Here is a 24,081-nt window from a genome sequence, read left to right on the forward strand (position 1 = left end):
GAACGACAGGAGGAGGAAGCAGAGGAGGAGGAGCAAGCAGAGGAAGAGGAGGGGGAGGAGGAAATAGGGGAGGAGGAGGAGAACTGTCAACTTTGGTACAGGTCAGTTTTGTTCCTTCCTGTTGAGTCTCATCATCTCTTCCCCTGGCTCACTTCCATTCCTTTGTGTCAGTTGCCTAGACCTAGAAACACTTTCTACCTGAGACCCCCGGGAGAAACACCAGGCTGAGACTCAAGTAGGTGATTTTCACTCTCTTTTCTGGCCTCCACTACAGCCTTGCCTGTTTCAAGTGCCCCTCCTTCTACCTCAGCTCCATATACTGAATACTCCAGCTCTTGGTACAGATCAAAGGTGCTCCTACTCCTTCATCCCTATGTCTCCAAACATAACATTCCTTTTGTCTTACCACTATTAGTGTTTGTGTTTTTATGGTGGTGTCTAGGCATCTGCATTTAAAATTATTGAGATGATTCTAGGTGTTGATATCTGGTTAGTGGGTATTCCATTCCTTGGTTTTTGTTACCTTTTTGTGATCTTATGAAGGTGTGGTGGCTCTCAGTGGATGGCAGAGAGGAATACAGATGGGCCACGAAAAAAGGCTGAAAGAGTCCACAGGAATGTGCTATGGTGATCCTGTTCAGATTGAAAGGAGGAGGTCCCTAGAAAGTTGGGGGTGTGGTGGGAGGAAGGTACTCATGCATGTAGATTGCAGTAAAACAAAGAGTACGTCTGGAGAGAAATGGATGATAGGGCTAGGAGGAGCCAGAGTGGCAATCCCTATGGGATGGAGGTAGAGTGGGAGGAGGGGCACCTGTAAGCCAACAGCTACAAGACTAGGGGTGAAAATGAGATTGTAACAGAAGATAGCAAGGAGAGTGAAAATTGCCTATCTGAGTCCAAGCCCAGCGTGACTCTACCGGTCCCAGGTAAAAAAATTCCAGGTATCAACAGCTGACACAAAGGATATGGGATAGAAGGGAAGGCTGAGAGTCCACAGATAGCAGGCTCTGCACTAAGTTTCTGATAGCATTCTAGAGAATGGAGACAAATAGATGCACCTGCAAGTAGGCCACTACAAGGCTAGGAGTGAGACTGAAGAGCTGGACTTTGAAGTTTGATCCATTCAGTCAACCTGTGTCTTTTGGTTTCCAATTGAAGCTTAGAGGCTGGTTTAAACAAGGTGGGAATGACCAGACTGTGTGTGGAACCCAGTAGATGGGAAGGTCAAGGAGACTCACTGGGCTAAACCTTGAAGAGGAAGTGGGAGATCCTCAGATTTCTGGAATAAACTGTCTGGTTATGATCTATTTTAGTTCATGCAATTTATAAATTGATTAAAAATACTTTCAATATGATTTATTTATTGAAATAAGGTATTCAGGCTGTGATCACTCAGCTATTAAACTGTGTAATATGTTTTCCATTAATTTACTTTTTATTCACTTTACATCCTGATTGCAGCTCTCATCTCCTCCCAGTCCTCCTTTACACAGCCCCTCCTCCACACTCCCTCCCCTTATTCTCTGAGAAGGAGGAGGCCCCCCTAGGTACCAACCCTCCCTGGCATATGAAGTCACTGTAGAGTTAGGCACATCCTCTCTTACTGTGGCTAGACAAGGCAGCCTAGTGAGGGAGACGGGATCCACAGGCAGGCAAAAGAGTCAGGGATAGTCCCTGCTTCTGTTGTTGGAGGATCTGCATGAGAACCAAGCTGTACATATGCTACATATGAGGGAGAGGGGAAGGAAGGACTAGATCCAGCCCATGTATGTTCTTTGTTTGGTGGTTCAGTCTCAAGATACTAAAAGGTATACTTTTATACTTAGGAAACTAGGAGGCTCAGATATAACATAGGTTTTATAATTATCAGAATATGTAAAATAACTATGACTACTATGCTAATGCCTCCAGGGAAAATAAACATCACACAAGAACAAATATTAAGTCTATTTTTTACAAGTTATAAAACTTGTCAACATGCCAACTCTACTCCGTTAGCAGACTCAACACATTATCAACCAGAATCAGGAAGTGCAAATGATTAATGAAACCAGAAGTAACTTATCAGGAATATATATGACAATACAACTCAAACATCACTAATTCACCATGCACTTTCCTCTTTTAAATGCAAACAAACAACATTGTGTAGAATTTTCATATTTGAAGAACTAAGACCTGTAGCTGCTTCGCTAACTACAGGTATATCTGTATCACTAAATATGGGTATATCTGTGTACAGTGTCTTATGTTTTCCTCATTCCAGCTATCAATAACAAATCATTCTGACTAAACATATAAGTTAAATACCACACCATCGTTCTATCCTTCCTACAGATAAAATACACTTTTCAAGATTTGCAACTTGAAGATGTGCCTTTAAAGAATCCAAGAACTTGTAGCTTTAAAACTGACAGGTACATGACTGAGAAATGTCACTCTCACCTTATAATAAGAGGGAAAAAAATACATCAATGTAAACCCTAATGACTTCTCTTGGACCCATCTGAGAACTAGTTCACAATCTAATTTCACACCCAGAGTCTGTAAAGACAGGAGACTAGACTAATGAGAAACACATTGAGATCAATTTACCTGGAACAGAAAGTATTAGATTCATGAACTGGGGAGTATGTGTCCTGGGAATTTTGACAAATTGCTGTGGACAAAGTGTGGATAGGAACCTCCTAAGGCTACAGTTTTATAGCTCTCACACTTTCATGAGCTTTGCCTCCAGGAATGCTACCAGGTCTCATGGTGATGAGCCAAGAAAAATGACTTCATGTCTTTGGCAAGGGGAAAGGGAAAGTAGCCATTCTGAGATGTGCTTTTGCTGCAAACAAGACCTAGCCTGTATGAAAATGATCTAACCAGACTTCCAGATGGAGAGGCAACTTTCTAACCCCAGTTTCACCTAAGTTTTTCTCACATGTGTGGCAAGCAGGAGGAAAATATTAAGAGTTTAGAAACACTTTAAATGCTAACAGCCAGGGACATGCCACCACTAAAAGGCTAACATTTAATCATAAAAGCATTAATTATTTGTCTTTTGCCACTGCTTAGTACAGTGTCAACAAGACTTCAGTAAGGGAACAGACTCATACTAGAAGCACTGCAGAGTGATGGTTGTGCTTTAGAAGATTTTCTTATTGGCATCCAAAGTTAACGGAAGAAAAAGAGGCACTGTAGACAACAAGGCCTTTGGAGAAAAGTAAATACTAGGAGGCTCAGATATAACATAGGTTTTATAATTATCAGAATATGTAAAATAACTATGACTACTATGCTAATGCCTCCAGGGAAAATAAACATCACACAAGAACAAATATTAAGTCTATTTTTTTACAAGTTATAAAACTTGTCAACATGCCAACTCTACTCCGTTAGCAGACTCAACACATTATCAATCAAAATCCCTGCAATCTGTTTTCTAAATGTTAGTCACAATGTTTTCAAATATGTATAGAAAACTAAAAATTTCAGAATATCCAGTGCAGCACTAAAGAGTGAAGCATTTTCTGAGAGCTGACATATCGGAAAAATATAGTTTTCATATGCTATACTTGGCACTAACTTCAAAATGTCACAAAATGTTCTGGATCATTTCATGGCAAAATTAATTTCTATATTACCTCACTTTCTCCCCTAAAGCATGCTTTTATGTTCAAGTTAAGCAGACATTCATACCTCAGCTGGGAATATATGACTCTTGTAATTCTTACAACAGTCTTTCAGTCCAAAGCATTATAGCTCAGTTAGTACAAAGAATTCTTCCTAACAAATATTTATTAACATCTTCTGCACTACAAGCCAGACTAGTCTATAGAACTAGAGACAGAGCTCAGCGTTGTCTACTGACCAAATATTCAGGATCAAAGGGGGAAAGAACCGAAGTATAAATCCTAAAGACTAAGAACCCACAAGGTGGGGAAATCGTTCTACTTTTCCCCTTTTCAAATGACACTGCAGCCGGGCAGTGGTGGCTCACGCCTTTAATCCTAGCACTTGGGAGGCAAAGGCAGGCGGATCTCTGAGTTCAAGAGTTCGAGGCTAGCCTGATCTACAGAGTGAGTTCCAGGACAGCCAGGACTACATAGAGAAACCCTGTCTCGAAGAAAACAAAAAACAAAAAACAAAAAACAAACAAACAAACAAACAAACAAAAAAATCAAATGACACTGCAGTCTCCCATTCACACTGATATTCCTGTTTTCTGAGTTCTTGCCTGGTAAAAGCTCTTTACTACTCTTTCTGCCTAGAGTTATGCACACCCATAAGTAATCAGACCCTGGATAATATTTCCCATAAAGGACAATGCTGACAAGTTTTTAATTTTCAATTCTTGAGGTATTTGACTAACTTTGGACTGATTGATATTTTTTTGGTATAGGATAAGAAATAAGGATATATTTTTAATTTTCTACATGGAGATACCCAGTTTATATAGCATCATATTTTGAATATAATATCTTTTCCAAGATCAGTTTGTAGCACATTCCCATTTTTATTTTTGAGTCCTCTGTTCTATGTCTATTTTTAATGCCTATACTATGCTGTTTGGATAATAGCATCTGAACTATACTTTGAAATTTAGTACTGTTTTTTATGCTTAATATTGAATTGACTATTTAGAGTCTTCTATATTTCCATGTGAATTTTCATAAACACCAACCTAAGGGTTGAAAATCTGGAAATGAAAAGTTTAGGAAATTGAACAAGAACCTCAGAGGCAAATTTTTCCAACAGAATAGAAAAGGTGAAAAAGATTATCTCAGGCATTAAAGGCACATTAGAGTGTGTGTGTCGAAACCCAAAAATAAAGTCCTCTCGGCACAAAATAATCAAAACAGTAATCATATGTACAAAGAATATTAAAAAAACTGTGAAGAAAAAAAACCAAGTAACATATAAAGGTGATAGTATTGCAGTAACACCCGACTGTTGATGGAGACTCTAAAAGAAAGAAGGGCCCGGACAGATGTGCCACAGCCTCTAAGAGACTACAGATGCCAGCCCAGACTATTATAGCCAACAAAACTTTAATAACAACAGATGGAAAAAATAAAGCATTCCATGATAAAACCAAATTTAACTAATATTTATCTACAAATGTAATCCTCCAGAAGGTTCTAGAAGGAAAACTAAAACCTAAACAAGTTAACTCCACCCAAGAAAACACAGGAAATAAATAATCCCAGACCAGAAGATCAAAAGAAGGGAAACAGAGAGAGAGACAGAGAGAGACAGAGAGACAGAGAGACAGAGAGAGAGACTGACTACACCTAAAAGGAAAAGATGTCAAGAATGTCAAGAAATAATCAAATTTAGGGCTGAAATCAGTAAAATATAGGTAAAAATTTCAAAGAATCAATGAAAGCATTGGTTCTTTGAGAAAAATCACGGGATTGATAAATCCTATCCAAATAAAATTAAATAAAATAAAGTAAAATAAATTAAATAAAAGGCACAGAGGGAATATCCAATGAAACAAAATCAGAACTGAACAGAGGACATTAACAATAGACACCGAGAAAATCCAGAGAATAATAATGACATATTTTAAAAACTTACACTCCACCAAACTGGAAAATTTGAAAGAAATGGGTATCTATATGACATTTCACCCTAAAACAAAAGAATATACCTTCTTCTCAGCACCTCGTGGTATCTTCTCCAAAACTGACCATATAATTGGTCACAAAACAAGCCTCAACTGATACAAGAAGTTTGAAATAATCCCTTGCATCCTATCAAATCACCATGACCTAAGGTTGTTCTTCAATAACAACAAAAACAACAGAAAACTCACATACCCATGGAAACTGAACAACTCTCTACTCAATGATAACTTGGTCAGGGAAGAAATAAAGAAAGAAATAAAAGATTTCCTGGAATTTAATGAAAACGTTGACACATCATACCCAAACTTATGGGACACAATGAAAGCAGTGCTAAGAGGAAAATTCATAGCACTAAGTGTCCTGGTAAAGAAACTGGAGAGATCTTACACTAACAAGCACACTTCAGAGCTCTGGAACAAAAAGAAGCAAACTCACTAAAGAGGAGCAGACCACAGGAAATAGTCAAACTTAGGGTCAAAATCAACCAAATAGAAACAAATAGAACAATACAGAGAATCAACAAAATCAAAATCTGGTTCTTTGAGAGAACCAACAAGATAGATAAACCCCTAGCCAAACTAACTAAAAGGACCAGAGGCAGTATCTAAATTAACAAAATCAGAAATGAAAAGGGAGACATAACAGAAATGGAGGAAATTCAAAACAATCATCAAATCCTACAATAAGAGCCTATACTCAACAAAAATAAAAAATATAGATGAAATAGATGGTTTTCTAGACAGATAACACATACCAAAATTAAAACAAGAGGAAATGCCAGGCAGTGGTGGCACATGCCTTTAATGCCAGCACTTAGAAGGGAGAGACAGGCAGATTTCTGACTTGGAGGTCAGCCTTGTCTACAGAGTGAGTTCCAGGACAGCCAGGGCTACACAGAGAAACCCTGTCATGAAAAAAAAGGAAAACAAAACAAAACAAAACAAAACAAAACAAAAAACCCAAGAGGAAGTAAACTATCTAAACAGGCTCATATCACACAAGGAAATATAAGTCATTAAAAACCTCCCAACCAAAAAAAGCCCAGGAACAGATGGATTTAGTACAAAATTGTACCAGACATTCAAAGAAGACCTGATACCAATATTCCTCAAACTATTCTATTAAACAGAAACAGAAGGAACACTACCTATTTCATTCTATGAAGCCACAATTACTCTGATACCTAAACCAAACAAGAACCCAACCAAAAAAGAGAATTTCAGACCAATCTCACTTACGAATATCAATGCAAAAATGCTCAATAAAATTCTTGCAAACCAAATCCAAGAACATATCAAAACTATCATTCACCATGGTCAAGTAGACTTCATTCAAAGTATGTAAGGTTGGTTCAATATACAAAAATCCATTAATATAATCCACTATATAGACAAACTCAAACAAAAAAAATCACATGATCATCTCCTTAGATGCAGAAAAACCATTTGACAAAATACAACACCACCTCATGTTAAAAGTATTGGAGAGATCAGGAATTCTAGGCCCATACCTAAATATAATAAAACCAATTAATGGCAAACCAACTAATATCAAAGTAAATGGAGACACACTTGAAGCAATCCCACTAAAATCGGGGACAAGGCAAAAACGACCACTCTCCCCATATTTATTCAATCTCGTACTCAAAGTGCTAGCTGGACCAATAAGAGAACAAAAAAGAGATCAAGGGGATACAAATTGATAAAAAAGAAATAAAGGTATCACTATTTGGAGATGATATGATAGTATATATAAGCAATGCCAAAAATTTTACCAGAGAACTTCTCCAGCTAAAAAATAACTTCAGCAAAGTGACTGGATATAAAATTAACTCAAATAAATCAGTAGCCTTCCTTTATACACATGATAAACAGGCCGAGAAAGAAATTAGGGAAACAACTCCCTTCACAATAGGCACAAATAATATAAAATATTTGGGGGTAACTCCAACCAAACAAGTGAAAGACCTGTGTGACAATAACTTCAAGTCTCTCAAGAAAGGAATTGAAGAAAATCTCAGAAAATGGAGAGATCTCCCATGTTCGTGGGTTGGCATTATTAATGCAGTAAAAATGTTCATCCTACCAAAGACAATCTACAGATTCAATGCAATCCCCATCGAAGTCCCAACACAATTCTTCAAAGACATGGAAAGAGCAATTCGCAAATTCATCTGGAAAGGCAAAAAACCCAGAATAACAAAAACAATTCTTAACAATAAAAGAATGTCTGGGGAAATCACCATCTCTGACCTCAAGCTTTACTACAGAGCAATACTGATAAAACCTACATGGTACTGATACAGAAACAGATGCATTGATCAATGGAATAGAATTGAAAACCCAGTATAACAGGAGGTATTGGAGAGAGCAACACAGTATGGCTTGGCTCTGGCTAGTTCCAGGCCTCTGCCATGTTCCTGCTCTAAGTTTCCACACTAACAGCAGCAGAGGTGCCAGTTCGGGAGCACTGGCCCTGGCTCCACAAGTGGTTCTCATGGCTGCTGTTTCTGCAAGTCAAATCTGTGGAGTCTATGGTTCTAAGCATGGCTCTTAGGCCAACTCTACCACCATCATAATGCTTAGCTCAACCCCAGACAACATCCTCCATGCTCACAGTACCCTGTAGAATGAAGACTCTTAATGCTTAAAGATTATCCAGTGGATTTAAATATTAGCAAATGCTCAATATACAAGATGCCCACACAATTAGAATTGTAAACCGAGTTTCCTAACCTTGATATAAATAACCGCTAGAGACATGAGAGTAATATCTCCTGCCATCTTTTCTCTCCTCCTCCTTCTCTTCTTTCTTCCTTTCTCCTAACTTCTCCCAACTCCTAGCTCCACCTACCTCTTCTACTGCCCAATCACAAAGCTCCATTACAAATATAATGGGCAGGAAAGATTCCTGCAAAAACCCAGAAATAAAACCGTACACTTACAGACACTTGATCTTTGACAAAGAAGTCAAAAATACACAATGGACAAAAAGAAAGCATCTTCAGTAAATGGTGCTGGTCTAACTGACAGTGTGTACAAGGTGACCCATATTTGTCACTTTGCACAAAGCTCAAGTCCAAGTCCATCAAGGACCTCAACGTAAAACCAGATATGCTAAATCTAATAGAAGAAAAAGTGGGAAAGAGCCTTGAACTCATTGGCACAGAGGGAAAATTCCTAAACATAACTCCAATGGTTCATGAACTAAGATCAAGAATTGATAAATGGGACCTGATGAAACTGGAAAGTTTCTGTAAGACAAAGGACATAGTCAATAAGACAAATTGGCAACCTACAGATTGCAAAAAAAATTCATTAACCCCACATCTGATAGAGGGCTAATATCCAAAATATGTAAAGAACTCAAGAAGCTAACCACCAAGAAACCAAACAACCCAATCAAAAAATGGGATATAGAACTAAATTGAAAATTCACAATATTTTGGGGTAACTCCAACCAAACAAGTGAAAGACCTGTGTGACAATAACTTCAAGTCTCTCAAGAATGGAATTGAAGAAGATCTCAGAAAATGGAGAGATCTCCCATGTTCATGGGTTGGCATTATTAATGTAGTAAAAATGTCCATCCTACCAAAGACAATCTACAGATTCAATGCAATCAAATCTTGAATGGCTGAGAAACACCTAAAAAAAAAAAAAAAAGTTCAAAATCCTTCATGATCAGAGAAATGCAAATCAAAACAACCCTGAGATTCTACCTTACACCAATCAGAATGCCTAAGATCAAGATCTCAGGTGACAGCACATGTTGGAGAGGAGTGGAGAAAGAGGAATACTTCTTCATTGCTGGTAGGATTGCAAACTGGTACAACAACTCTGGAAATCAATCTGGAGGTTCCTCAGAAACTGGAAATGGATCTACCTGAAGACCCAGCAATACCACTCTTAGGAATATACCCAAAAGATGCCTCACCATTCCACAGGGTCATGTGTTCCACTATGTTCATAGCAGCCTTGTTTGTGATATCCAGAAGCTGGAAACAACCCAGATGTCCCGTGACAGAAGAATGGATACAGAAAATGTGGTTAATTTACACAATGGAATACTATTCAGCTATTAAAAATGAGGACATCCAGAGTTTTGCAGGTAAATGGATGGAAACAGAAAATATCATCCTGAGTGAGGTAACTCAGACCCAAAAGGACATGCATGATATGTATTCACTAATAAGTGAATATTAGCCCATAAAAAAGTACAAAATACTCAAGATACAGTCCACAGAACTCAAAAAGGTCAACAAGCTGAACCTGAGTGAGTACGCTTCAGTCCCACTTGGGAGAAAGAAGAAAACAATCACAAGTGATGAGGGAAAGACGGGACTTCGAGGGAAAATGGATGGGGTTGAGGGGAGAAGAAGAGAATTGATCTGGAATTGGGTGAGGGAAAAAGACTGAAGCCCTGAGGGCCAGCAGAAAGAATGTAAACAGGCAATCTCGGGAGTCAGGAGGTTGGAGTGATCCTCTAGAATTCACCAGAGATCTAGGAAGTGAGAGACTCTCAGGACTCAAAGGGAGGTATCCTAGATGAAATGCCTGACAGTGGGGAGAGGGAATTTATAGAACCCACCTCCAGCAGGAAGACAGGGCAACACATGAGGGAGGAGATTGTCATCCCACAGTCAAAACTCTAACCCAGAAGTATTCCTGTCTGAAAGAACTGCAGGGACGAAAATGGAGAGGAGCTTGAGGAACGAAGGTCCAACAACAGGTCCAAAGTGGAATCCAGCTCAAGGGGAGGTCCCAAGGCCTGACGCTATTACTGAGGCGCTCACAAAAAGGGACCTATCATGACTGCCCTCCAGAAAACCCAACAAGCAGCTGAAAGAATCAGATGCAGAGATTTGTGCCCAAGCAATGGACATAAGCTGCTGACCCCTGTAGTTGAATTAGGGAAAGGCTAGAAGAAGCTGAGGAGGAGGACAACCCTGTAGGAGAACCAGCAGTCTCAATTAACCTGGATCCCCAAGGTCTCTCAAACACTGGACCACCAACCAGGCAGCATACACCAGCTGATATTAGACCCCCAACATGTATACAGCAGAGGACTGCTGGGTCTGGATTCAGTCAGAGAAGATGCACCTAATCGTCAAGAGACTGGAGGCCCCAGGGAGTTTAGAGGTCCGGTTAGGTGGGTGGTAGGTGGTGGGGACATCCTCGTAAAGACAGGATCGTGGGGAGGAGTTATGGGATGTGGAGCAGTCAGAGGGTGGACAGGGCAGGGGGAATAAAATCTGGAGTAAATAAATAAATAGAATAGAATAGAATAGAATAGAATAATAGAATAGAATAGAATAGAATAGAATAGAATAGAATAGAATAGAATAGAATAGAATAGAATAGAATAGAATAGAATAGAATAGAATAATAAAGCAATTTGCTAAGACCGATATTGACTATTTTTATAGTACACTTAAATCTGGAAAGGATTGTATGGCTAAGATTGTATGGTCCAAGGCCTTGCCTCAAAGTAGGTTTAAAGGGGTTAATAATTCCCATAACTTAATAAAAAATTTGATACATGAAAATAATAACATAGCCATTAAGAATTCAGTGGAGAAACATTATTTTAAAAGAAAAAAATTAGTTTTGTGACTGTCTGCCAACATTTTAAAAAAGTTCCAAGGTTAGCTAGCAGAGGGTAGACCCATTGAAAGAAATCGCCAACCTTCTGGGAAATTTTTTGACTCAACCCCTGGTTCCTCCTCTTCTTGTTCTCCACAGGAATGCTTCTCTACTTCTGGGCACACATGAAGACTTCTCAAAAATGCTTTTCCACCATGTGGAAGAAAATACTGCCTCCCAACTACAGGAGAGTGCTATGCAATATCAATAATCTTCATCCTTTTATTTAGAGCCCATGATCAAACTCTCAGCCTATATGGACAGACTGTTGGTCATATATGTACATATATGTAAGATTCTCATAAACAGAAAACAAAGCATTTTGTATTTATGCCTTCTTGAACATTACTTACACAGAGAAAAAATTAAATGCTTTAAATAAATATATAAATTAAGAAATTTACAAATCAACTTTTAAAAAGTCCATGTAGTAAACAAGAAACTTTCCTAAATCCATACTAATGTCAATATACCTCTATCCAATTTTTTAAATTTTTTATTACATTTTATTGAGGGGTGTAAGATACACTGGACTCATGAAGGTTAGAGACAAGTTACGGGAGTTCATTCACTCCTTCTACCATATAGATCTTGTCAAAGAAGTCAGACTTGGAGTCAGGTACCTTTACCTGCTGAGTCATCTCTATGTCCCTCTATCAAGTTGTTAATTGCAGCATCATTTTGTGTCAACACATCAGTGACAAACCTGAAGCTTGTGCTTTTTCCAGTTCTCATCTCTCCACACTCCTCCTTCATTCCTAGGAGTAAAAGCAAAAGTAAGAGACCTTGACAAGAAGAATCATTACAACATGTAAATTAGTAACTGATCTCGTTTTTCTTTTTATAAGCCAATTATTTAGTAATATGTATTAAGTAAATGAGCTGAATTGTTCTGCAAAACTCATGAACCACACTTGGCCTACTTTTTAAGGCCATAGAGACACCCAACATACAAACAACAACAACAACAACAAAACAACAACAAAACATGTTCAAGAATTACTTAACAGTTCTGGGTAAAGCAGCACATGCCTTTAATCCCAGCACTCCGGAGGTGGAACCAGGTAGATCTCTGGGAGTTAGAGACCAGCCTAGCTTATATGGTGAATTTCAAAAGAACCAGATAGCCTGTCTCAACACAAATGAACAAAAATTAACAAAAAGACACACACACACACACACACACACACACACACACAGCCAAAATACTATACTCCAAAGAAATACTCTCTTGCTTTCATTGCTTCTTAAGAATTTGCCAGTGTAGCTAGCTAACAAAGACCTTTTTTTATTTATTTACTTATTTATTTTTTTTATAATTTATTTTTTTCTCAAATCGTAATTCATTCACACAGGGGTTATAAACACAGAAAGGCAGGATGTGGGGGAGGGAATGACACTGGAGTGTGGGTGTTCAGGAGGAATACAGATATCTTCAGAAACGGGTATCGGCTGGGTGAAGGTTCAGGGGATAGGTGGCTATGACTCTGCCTATGACTCGTTTGTCCTTATCTAAGTTGATTTTCTCTGCAAAGGCTACCTATTACACAGTCTATGACTACTCAGGCTTGTAAATTTCCACAAAAGCTACCTGTTTACAGCCAGCCATATAGCCATCTGTTTCAATGTTTTTCCACTGAGACCCAAGACTTGGTGTTAGTATACATGTATGACAGGCCTATTGCTGAATTTAGGCCTATGGCTGATTTTAGGCCTTCAGTGTAAGCAGGGCTGCCCCTGACATCTCCTCTCTTCTCTAAGTATAGAAGGGCTGTGGCAATTCTAATCTTCTGTAGGCGGGGATAGAGGCCTGACCTCCAGTATTGAAGGGGACCTTGTAATCGCTCCAGTGCCCCTGTCGTTGTCCAGTGAGGCATGAGGGCCATACCCATCCCGATGTCTTTTTCCTGGAGAGGGGATACTTTTGACATCAACCCCTATGCAGTCAGGCTTGTCCCTCATGGAACCTAGATAGATATTTTTATCTTTTATTGATATTCCCTTGCAGTGCTTAGTCTCGCAGCCTAAACAAGAATTCAGATCGCCTGTCAGAGGGGGTTCTGGGTGGCCCCTCTCTGCTTGGTCTAGGGGCAGAAGTCCCCCCTTTTAGGTTGGGTGGAGATGGGTTTTGGGAACAACCTGTATAAAGTGACAACCTCATCTTGAGTCTCGTGGTCCTCCATAGCTAACTTATGATAATGTATCTGAGTAGGTTTTGCTACCAAATTATTTATCTGTTGTGTCATAGAGTTAGTCCGCCTATTTGAGAGCCAGGGACCAGCAAAAATCCAAACAGAACCCAAATAATGGTCCCAAAATGGAAGGAAATAGGGTTGACAACCTTGGAGAGGCTGCAAATCAATTCTTGTACCAGCATTCATCTGTCTCTTTCTCTCTCTGATTTTTCTTAGGGCCTTCACTGACCTGTTTCATGCTCTCTTGACCCTCCTTGTCTTGTCTATGTAAAGGCAACCTTCTTCTTTAAGGGCTGTACACAGTCAAGAGGTGTATATAGCCTTTTCTATTGTAATAGGGTAAATCAAGTCCAATAAGGATATTTCCAATTTTAGGAGGTCTCTTCAGACAGTGAAGTGAGGGATTTCTTCAGATTAGTGATGTCAATCTCTAGCTGTTTGATGTTCTTGTCAGTGGCCCTTCAAAGGTCTGAGTAGTATAAGTTCGGAGGCCAGCATCTGGATTAGAACTTCTAACAGCAGACATCACAGATGATTCATTTTTACCTGGAAACGAAAAAGAAGGGAATTCTCAGGGAGATTTCTCTTCCCTGGATGTCAATTGTTATTCATCTTATTTATGGTTGGGCCTGGCTCTGTGGGGATATCTATTTTTTTCATTAATCTTTTTGGTAGCCAGTTAGCTGTGCCTTCTGTGGTATCGGACAGGCATATCAATCCTCGGCCCCATAAGGGAACTGGGTCTGGGCCTTTCCCTTTAAGGGTAAGAGAGTCCTTCCCCATATCTGTGGCAAAGTTTTGTTGGTCTCCGTGATGCCAGAGGCAGTCAGCAGCAGATTTGCCGTGAGCTTTCAGCTTTAGAGAGATAAAAGTGAACAAGGCATGATGGAGAGTATTTCAAGGGGACTCCTTCTGAGGGAGTACCATTCCCCCTCTTTTGTATTTAAAGCCAATTTTTCAGAGTTCTTGTAAAATCAGGGCAGAAGTGCCAACAGTCGCTCCTTCCACACTCTGAGAGTCACGGAGACCCTATTTAAGGATATATAAATCTATATTAATAATCTTTTGTCAAAGGACTGTTATAGCACCGCCGACAACTAACCAGACTATATAATATATCAGTTAGTAATAGTTTCTTCTACTCTTTGTGAGATTACCTCTCTTTTGTCAATTAATTGTTGAGGAAAATTAGGATTTACGTCTCTCTTGAGAATATTGAACAGAGACTTAAATTTTTTTGTGGAGAGCTTAAAATAGGATCTTAGCCAATTAGCAACTCCTAGAAACTTTTGAAAATAATTTAAAATAAGTAAACTCTCTCCCTCTCTCTCTTTTTTTTTTTAGACCCTTTATCTGTGTGGTTTTTTTAATTGGATATTATAAGTATTTACCTCTCAAAGTTATCTCCTCTCCCATTCTCCCCCAAAACCCCTTATCCCATACCCCCTCCTCCTAATTTTTGTGAGGGTATGCTCCAAACATCCTCCCTGTCCCATCTCCCTGCTCTCGAATTCCCACACAGTAGGGGATCCAAACTTTCAGGGACCATGGCCCTCCACTTCCACTGAAGTCTGACAAGGCCACCCTCAATTCCCTATACAGGTGCATGAGTCTCTCCCTTTGTGCTCTCTGGCTGGTGGTTTAGACTTTGGGAGCTCTGGTTGAAACTTTTAATACTCCTTCTAGAAAGGACCAAAGCATCCACACTTTGGTCTTCCTTCTTCTATGTGAGTTTTATGTGGTCTATACATACTTTCTTAGAAATTGTAAGCTTTTGGGCTAATATCCACTTATCAGTGAGTGCACACCATGTATGTTCTTTTGAGATTGGGTCACCTCACTCAAGATGATATTTTCCAGCTCCATCCATTTGCCTAAGAATTTCATGAGCTCATTGTTTTTAATAGCTGAGTAGTACTCCATTGTATAAATGTACCTCATTTTCTTCGTCTATTCTTCTGTTGAAGGGCATCTGGGTTCTTTCCAACCTCTGGCTATTATAAATAAGGCTGCTGTGAACATGGTGGAGCATGTGTCCCTGTTGTATGTTGAAACGTCTTTTGGGTATATGCTAAGGAGTGGTATACCTGGGTCCTCAGGTAACACTATGTTCTATTTTCTGAGATACTGCCAGACGGCTTTCCATAGTGGTTGTACCAGTTTACAATCCCACCAACAGTGGAGGAGTGTTCCTCTTTCTCCACATCCTCACCAACATCTGCTGTCACCTGTGTTTTTAATCTTAGCCATTCTGACTGGTGTGAGGTGGAATCTCAGTGTTGTTTTCATTTGCATTTCCCTGATGACTAAGGATTCTGAACACTTCTTTAGGTGCTTCTCAACCATTCGAGCTTCCTCAGTAGAGAATTCTTTGTTCAGCTCTGTGCTCCATTTTTTAATAGGGTTCTTTGATTTTCTAGAGTCTAATTTCTTCAGTTCTTTGTATACCTTGGATATTAGCCCTTTATCAGATGTAGGGTTGGTGAAGATCTTTTCCCAATCTATTGGTTGCCACTTTGTCCTATTGACTGTGTCCTTTGCTTTACAGAAGCTTTGCAGTTTTGTTTGTCAATTCTTGGTCTTAGAGCACAGGTCATTGGTGTTCTGTTCAGGAACTTTTCTCCTGTGCCTATGTGTTCCAGGCTTTTCCCCAGTTTCTCTTCTATTAGTTTCAGTGTGGCTGGTTTTAGGTGGAGGTCCTTGATCCACTTGGAATTGAGCTTTGTACAAGGAGATAAGTACGGATCAATTTGTATTCTTCTACATGCTGACCTCCAGTTGGACCAACACGATTTGTTGAAAATGCTTTCTTTTTTCCACTCGATGGTTTTAGCTCCTAACAAAGACCTTTTAAATTTTACTCAAACTGTGAATGCTTTTGAGAGGAATGAGTCAGTCAGCAGAGCCAGGCTCCATGACAAGCCACAAACTTGGAGAATTTGGGAGACTAGGCCTAAGTTTCTGTTTCTTAGAACTGGAAAAGTAAGTCAATTTCAGGAAAAACCACCTTTCACAGGCAGCCAACCAGAAAGCTGCCCCACAACCTAACCTGAGACAACCTCACAGGCAGCCAATCAGGAGTTGTAGTCACTACTACCCCACTTATTACTTATATTACTCTGGGGAAGATGTCTTCAACCAGCTAGCACCTCCAAACAATCGAGTTTATTTATTTATTTTATGTATATGAGTATACTGTAGCTGTCTTCAAACACACCAGAAGAGGGCATTGGATCACATTACAGATGGTTGTAAGCCACCTTGTGGTTGCTAGAAATTGAACTCAGGACCTAGGGAAGAGCAGTCAGTGCTCTTAACCACTGAGCCAACTCTCCAGTTCCAACAATTGAGTTTAAAGCATGTCCATTTCTGCAGTGTTATTAGACTTTCTCCTTGACAAAGTGATGGCTGGAGCTGTTAGTGTAGGGGCCTCAGAAACATCTCAAGGATTCAAGATGGCCCATTACTGAAAGTGGGAAATGAGAAGGCTAGGCTGATTCTATAATAGACTTCAAATTGTCAGTTAAGAAGACTAGGTCAAAGAACTAGGCAAGTCCAGGCAAGCCCAGGCAAGTAAGTTACTGATAGAAAAAACTCCCAGGCACCAGCCTTCACACTTGATAATGGTTCTATAATGCCTAGAGATAAAGTAAGATAAAGCTCATCTGTAAGGACCCAGGAAGAGGACCCCAACTCAAGTCCCAATTAGCGCGCACCCAAGGAGACACGAGAGACTTACTTGATGCAATGGCAAAAGGCAGTTTACTAACAAGGGCCCTTGGATCGAAACTCATCCCACGCAGGGGAGAGAATTTCGATGAAGACCCCAGGAAGTTTAGAACTTTTATAGGGGGAGGCACAAGGGGGAAGGGAAAAGTGGGAAATTCTGGCGCGATTACATATGATTGGATATTTCAAACATCAGCACTTTGCGTAAGCAATTATTTTGACAGGCTGGATGGCCCACTATTTTTGACCATGAAGCCTCAGACCTTCTAGGATAAACACCAGGTGGCCCATTACTCACTTGGGCATGTTTAGACTGGTCAAGATATGTCTTTGGTTGTTTCTACATTTCTGGTCACCTCGTCCCTAGAGGGGCTTGATATTTTTATTATGGCTACTCTCAGTAAGCTCAGCAAGCTGTCCTGCGGTCTTTGCCAAGTTGTTTGTGGTCTCTGCTGAGCTGTTTTAATTTTTACCCTTACAGGACCAAGAGAAAGAGACAACCAAGTGAGCTCACAGGCCTGTTTAAAGCACCTTGAAATTCCAGGATAGATGAGCTTTATCTTACTTTATCTCTAGACATTACAGAACCATTATCAGGTGTGTAGGCTGGAGCCTGGGGTTTTTCCTATTAGTAACTGATTTGCCTGGGCTTGCCTAGACTTGCCTAATTCTTAGGCCTAGTCTCCTTACCTGTCAATTTGAAGTCCTGGAATCTGCCTAGCCTTCTTAGCATACTATTTGAGTCTGGGGTATCATTCTTTGCAAATCATGGACTCTTACACTTTTAAGACTCTTTTACTAATAAAGATTTCAGCACAAAATATACAGAATGTTGGATTGTATTGTTTAAGAAGTTTGTTGAGCCCCTTGTGATTCATCCATAGACACCAATGACAAGAATATAGAGGGATAATCTACCATACCTGATAATTCTGAGATTTCAAATTTCTGATAAAAGATGAGAATAACTCAAGAGTGCCTTTCTGATGAAGTCCCTAAAATATTTCTCTTGAATAACTGAAAATTTTAGGGAAAATCTCTTCTCCTAATGATGATTCTTATGTAAACAATACTTACAGGGAGAGAAGTAGCACTTGCCTTAGGCTCAGTCACAGCTGGATAAAAGGTTTCTGGTGGCTATAGGATCAGTCATAATATAGACATCTTATTATTAAATGTCACAGGGAAGCAGGTTAGAGGCTCAATTAAAATCAGACTTTCTTCAAAGGGTATTTGATATTCACATGGCTCAAGAAACTATAAACCACACCTAATGTTGTCTTTGTCTTTGATTTGTTTGCCTCATTATGTTGTTCCCTGGGAAATCAGAGTTTTCTCTTTCTGTCCTTGGGCTCTGCCCGGATAAGTTTAAAAACAGACTCAGGAGGTAAACTTTATGAAAACTTTAAAGAAAAACAACAGGGTAGGCAAGATGTAAATCTTGACAACTGTGGAGGGTGAAAGCAGAGAAAATCCAGTCATTTCTAAGTAGCTACATAGTAGAATTGGGGCAGGCAGGCAGGTAATTTCAGAAAAAGAGTAAAATAGTCTGGAGTGTTCAAGAAACTTGTGTAAATGTACTACATTTTCATTGTCTATTCACCAACTGATGAATGTCTAGACTATTTCCAACTTTTGACTCTTATGAATAAAGCATCAAGGAACACAGATGAACAAGAATTTCTGGAGTAGAATATAGCATCCTTTGTGTGCATGCCTGAGAGTGATATAGTTGGATCTTGAAGTAGATCTGTTTTCAGATTGCTCAGGAGCAGCCACTGATTTCCATAGGGCCTAGACTATTTGGCCCTCATACTGTTGGACTCTAAGATCCAAAACCAGGGGACACACTCCCACAGAAATGCACACGGACAGGACTTGCTGCAATCACATGAGGTATGGTTTAATGAAACTAGTACACTAGGACTCTCTCGCATGCAGGCAAGAGAGTCCCAAACAAGATCTGGGTACAGTAATTATGGGTACAGTACAGTCCATGAAGGCAAACCACAAAGTCTAGCCTTTCCGTGTTCATTCCCTAGGTGACTCAGATTATGACAAGGAGTGTCCTCCATTTGCCCAGGTTTATTACATTAAGGGCTCAGCTTCCTGATTCCTGGAATGTATCTATGTGCTCTGGGCCCTCCTCACCGGCAGGTGAGTTCCCTCCCCTGTGGTCTGAGGAATGTTAATCAGCCTCTCCCTTCCTCCTCTGAATTTTAATCCAGCAAGTGTTTCTGACTAAGGAATGTGCCCCTCCTGGGATGTGTCCTGGGTCAGTGGGGTTCTTTTAATCTTAAATTCAAAGTGAGACCCAAAAATTCTACATTTAGACCCAAAAGTCTTACAATATCAGCAATGAATAGTGTTCCCCTTTCTCACACCCTCATCATCATATGCTTGATTTGTTTTACTAATTTTGCTCATTCTGACTGGGGTAGGATTAAATCTCAAAACCTTTTAATTTGCGTTTCCCTGAGGGCTAAGAAAGTAGACCCTTTATAAGTGCTTCTTAACCATTTGTGTTTCATCTTTTGATAAATATTTAGTTTTATATCCTATTTTTATTGATTTTTTTCTTGATGTTCCTTTTTTTTTTTGAGACAGGGTTTCTCTGTGTAGTCCTGGCTGTCCTGGAACTCAGTCTGTAGACCAGGCTGGCCTCAAACTCAGAAATCTGCCTGCCTCTGCCTCCCAAGTGCTGGGATTAAAGGCGTGCACCACCACCGCCCGGCCTGATGTTCCATTTTTTTAAAGTCCTTTGTATAGTCTAGATACTAAGCCTGTCAAATGTATAATTAGTAAAAGCTTTTTTCCTGCCCTGAATGCTGCCTCTTTGCTAAAATGAAGGGGTCTTGTGCTGTCTAGAAACTTTTTAGCTTCATTAGATCGATTTGTGGGTTTTTGGTCTTAATGCTGACACTATTGAGATCTTGTTCAGAAAATCCTTTCCAGATTCAGGATGTCTGGTTTTATGTTGATGCCCTTGATCTATTTGGAGTTGCATTTTATACAGGCTCATAGATGTGAATCTATTCTTATTTTTCTATGTGCAGCTATGCAATTTGGTTAGCATCATTTGTTGAAGATCATATCTTTTTTCCAAAATGTATTGTTTAGTTTCTTTGTCAAAAAAAAAAAAAAAAACTGGGTGTCCACTGGTGTATGGACTTATATCTGCATCTTCTATTCAATTCTATTGATCAACATAGCTGTTTTTAGTCCTATACCATGCTGCTCTTATTACCATGGTTCTTGAATACAACTTGAGATCAGTACAGTGATACTACTAAGCAATTCTTTTATTATTCAGGATTGTTTTAGCTATTCTTAAATTTTTACATTTCCATATAAAGCTGAAAATTGTGCATTCAAGTTCTGTGTGAAATAATGTTGGAATTTTAATAGGGATTGCATTGAATCTTTACATTACCTTGATAGGATGGTCATTTTACTGTTAGTCCTACCAATCCACTAGCCTGGGAGGGTTTTCAATCTTTTTTTTTTTTTTTTTGGTTTTCCAAGACAGGGTTTCTTTGTGTAGCTCTGGCTGTCCTAGAACTCACTCTGTAGACCAGGCTGGCCTCGAACTCAGAAATCCACCTACCTCGGCCTTCCAAGTGCTGGGATTAAAGGTGTGTGCCACCACTGTCCGGCGAGGTTTTTCAACCTTTTGATGTCTTCTTCAATTACTTTCTACAATGTCTTAAAGTTTTTATTATACAAATCTTTCACTTGCTTATTTAGAATTATTCCAAGATATTTTGAGGCTATGGTTAAAAGCATCGTTTCCCTGAATTCTTCCTAAGTATATATGTCATTTGTATATATGTCATCTGATCTTTGTGTGTTAATTTTATGTTTTGCTACTTTACTAAGAGTATGTATTACTTTGCATCCTCCTCTTTTGCAAAATAAAGCCATTGACTCCAATTTGTGCTGTTCATATACTCCTGGATGTGGGGCTACCTAGTGGAGTGCAGTTGACCTTCCAGGGGACACACCCTTGAAGATAATACTTTCTCAACCAGTCATTAACTGTCCAGAGCTCCCTAGCTAGGGTGTGAGACTTGTAAAACCCTGTCCTTTTTGTTGCTAGAATGTTTACTGCAGAAGCTAATTTTTTTTCTTCTTTTTTTTTCAGAAGTAAAAGCATTTTAATAGAAAATAGTTTGACATTAGATTTTTATAAATTTCAATACTGACAATAAATTTTCTCATTACGTGAAAGTAAATGCAACCATATACTGTAAACACACATTTAACCAACAAAACCTGTAAAATATAACCTACCATTTTCAAAGTGAGTGCCACCTTTCAAACTGTTATTTTTTCATTTTATTGAAAATAGATTATCTTCTGAAGAACAGAAGGTAGATCATAATTCAAGGCAGTGTACCGTATAGACCATGACATGTTTCAAGGTACAGGCCAAGAAGATTTTGTACTTTTCCACCACCTGGCCCCTCTTACCCCCTCCCCTTGTAAAACATGCTATAAAAAAGCATTTCATGTTCAAAAAAAAAAGAAATTAAAAAAAATAAAATAAATTTAAAAAAAAATGAAAATAGGCACAAAAAAAATAGATTTGCTTTTCTCTCAAACTATCCTGGTTACCATATCTTGTCCCTGTACTCATTCAAGTTCCTCTCTACCGCCCTTCCTATCCAGATCCACTCCCTTTCTGTCTTCCATTAAAAAACAAACAAGTTTCTAAGGGATAATAATAATAAACTACAACAAAATAAGTTAGAATAAAATAAACAAAAATAACAAATCAGAATTGGAACAAGACAAAAAATCAGAAGAAAAAGAATCCAAGCGAAGGCACAAGAAACAGAGACCCATTCTTTCTGTTTAGTCCCCTCATACTGGGGATTCAGAGTGAGGAAAAGCTGCCATAAGTGGTCTTCTACAAATCTGGGAATGAGACTGGGAGTTTGGACTTGGAGGATTGGAGGGAAAAGTGAAGATCTGCAGGTAGCCTCTCTGCTTTGCTTGTCTGGAGTGGCCTATAAATTCCCAGGGAATGCCTGCTGAGGTTAGTGGTTGGGATAAAGCAGTGAGTAGGGGTAAGGACATTTAGATGGCAGCAGGGGAGGAAAGGAGGCTGCAGCAGGTAATCTGCTACAAAACTGTACATAAGACTTGGGGGATTTGTTATGGAGGGTGGGGGTTGCATTTGGAAGAGCAGAGGGAGGAATGAAGATCTGCAGTCAGCCTACCTAATTAGCTCAGAAACTAATTTCTTAAAATAATATGATTTTTTAAAAATCATTAAGTTGTTTAGTTTAAATATGAGTTTATTAAGGGTGGCTGAAAGGTAACTTTTTTGTTTTGTTTTGTTTTGTTTTGTTTTGTTTTGTTTTGTTTTGTTTTTTTTCCGAGACAGGGTTTCTCTGTGTAGCCCTGGCTGTCCTGGAACTCACTCTGTAGACCAGGCTAGCCTCGAACTCTCGAACTCAGAAATCTGCCTGCCTCTGCCTCCCAAGTGCTGGGATTAAAGGTGTGTGGCACCACCGCCCGGCGAAATGTAACTTATTAGTTTGGAAAATATCAATTCTCAAGTTTCAAAGGTTTGGTTTTTTTTAAACTACTTTTGATATTGCTTTGACATTCAATTTTGGCTAGCCCCCCAAAGGTGATATTTAATATTAGAATATGGAATTGAATTTGATATTTGAGTTGCACAGGATCTGAGGTGGTGTAGAAGTAAGATAGTGGTTATGTATTTATATGAGTATAAAGAAGAGAGCATGTTTGACTTACACCGATCCCTTTCTGTAGGTAGTGAAGTGGTATAAAGGAGTCAGAGTAGCTCTGATTTACCCTGTTCTGGCAAAGGTTGACAAACTTAAAATGAGAAGCTACTATTCCTGTAAAGTAAAATGAGTTAATCTACAAAGCTGGGGAGATGGTTCAGTGGGTAAAGCACTTGCTATGCTAGTTTGAGGACCAGAGTGTAGATCCCCACACCCATATAAATGCACAAACACTGGATGGGTGCGATGGCCAGTCAATTCTTAGCCTCTGGGGAAAGAGACAGAAGGATCCCATAGCAAGCTGGCCAGCCAAAGTAATTGAGTCAAGCAAGCTCCAGGTTCAATTCACAGAGTCTCTGCCTTGATTTGTAAGGTGAAAAGCAATTGAAAAATATACCTGGCAATCGCCTTGGGCTCCCACACACATGTGCTCCAACACATGATGCATACCCACATACAACAAACAAACATTAAAAAAAAATGGGGAGTCTACCTGTTCTCTAAAAATGATTGATTGCTGGGAGTCAAATGTGTAGAACAAAGCAAATAGAGTACACAATGTAATTTACCCTATAGCTGATATATTTAACATGCACATTGTGCCTCCATGAATATACTGGTCTCAAATAACAAATAGTCACTCATTCTGAAAATGTGGATCTCAATGACTTTTTCTGACATACTCATAGACTATCTTTTTCTTATACTGAAACAAGAAGAAAAAAGAACATTAATGTTTGCCCTTTTTTTTTTTTTTTTTTTTTTTTTTTTTTTGGTTTTTCGAGACAGGGTTTCTCTATGTATCCCTGGCTATCCTGGAACTCACTCTGTAGACCAGGCTGGCCTCGAACTCAGAAATCCACCTGCCTCTGCCTCCCAAGTGCTGGGATTAAAGGCATGTGCCACCACCGCCCGGCTAATGTTTGCTTTTTTAAAAAGCCTTACATTTCATAACTACCATACAAATCAAAATTTCATTTTTGTGGTTGATTTCTACACTAATTGAACACTAATTCTTTCCATTTAAAGAATATGCTTTTTTATATTAATTGTGCATTAAACATTACTAAATTTGACAACATTTTAGAATGTTTTCAGTCAGAAATAATTTTTATGACCTGTTCATGTT

Source organism: Grammomys surdaster, unplaced genomic scaffold (assembly GCF_004785775.1).
Source record: "Grammomys surdaster isolate TR1022 unplaced genomic scaffold, NIH_TR_1.0 165, whole genome shotgun sequence".
Classification (NCBI taxonomy): Eukaryota; Metazoa; Chordata; class Mammalia; order Rodentia; family Muridae; genus Grammomys; species Grammomys surdaster.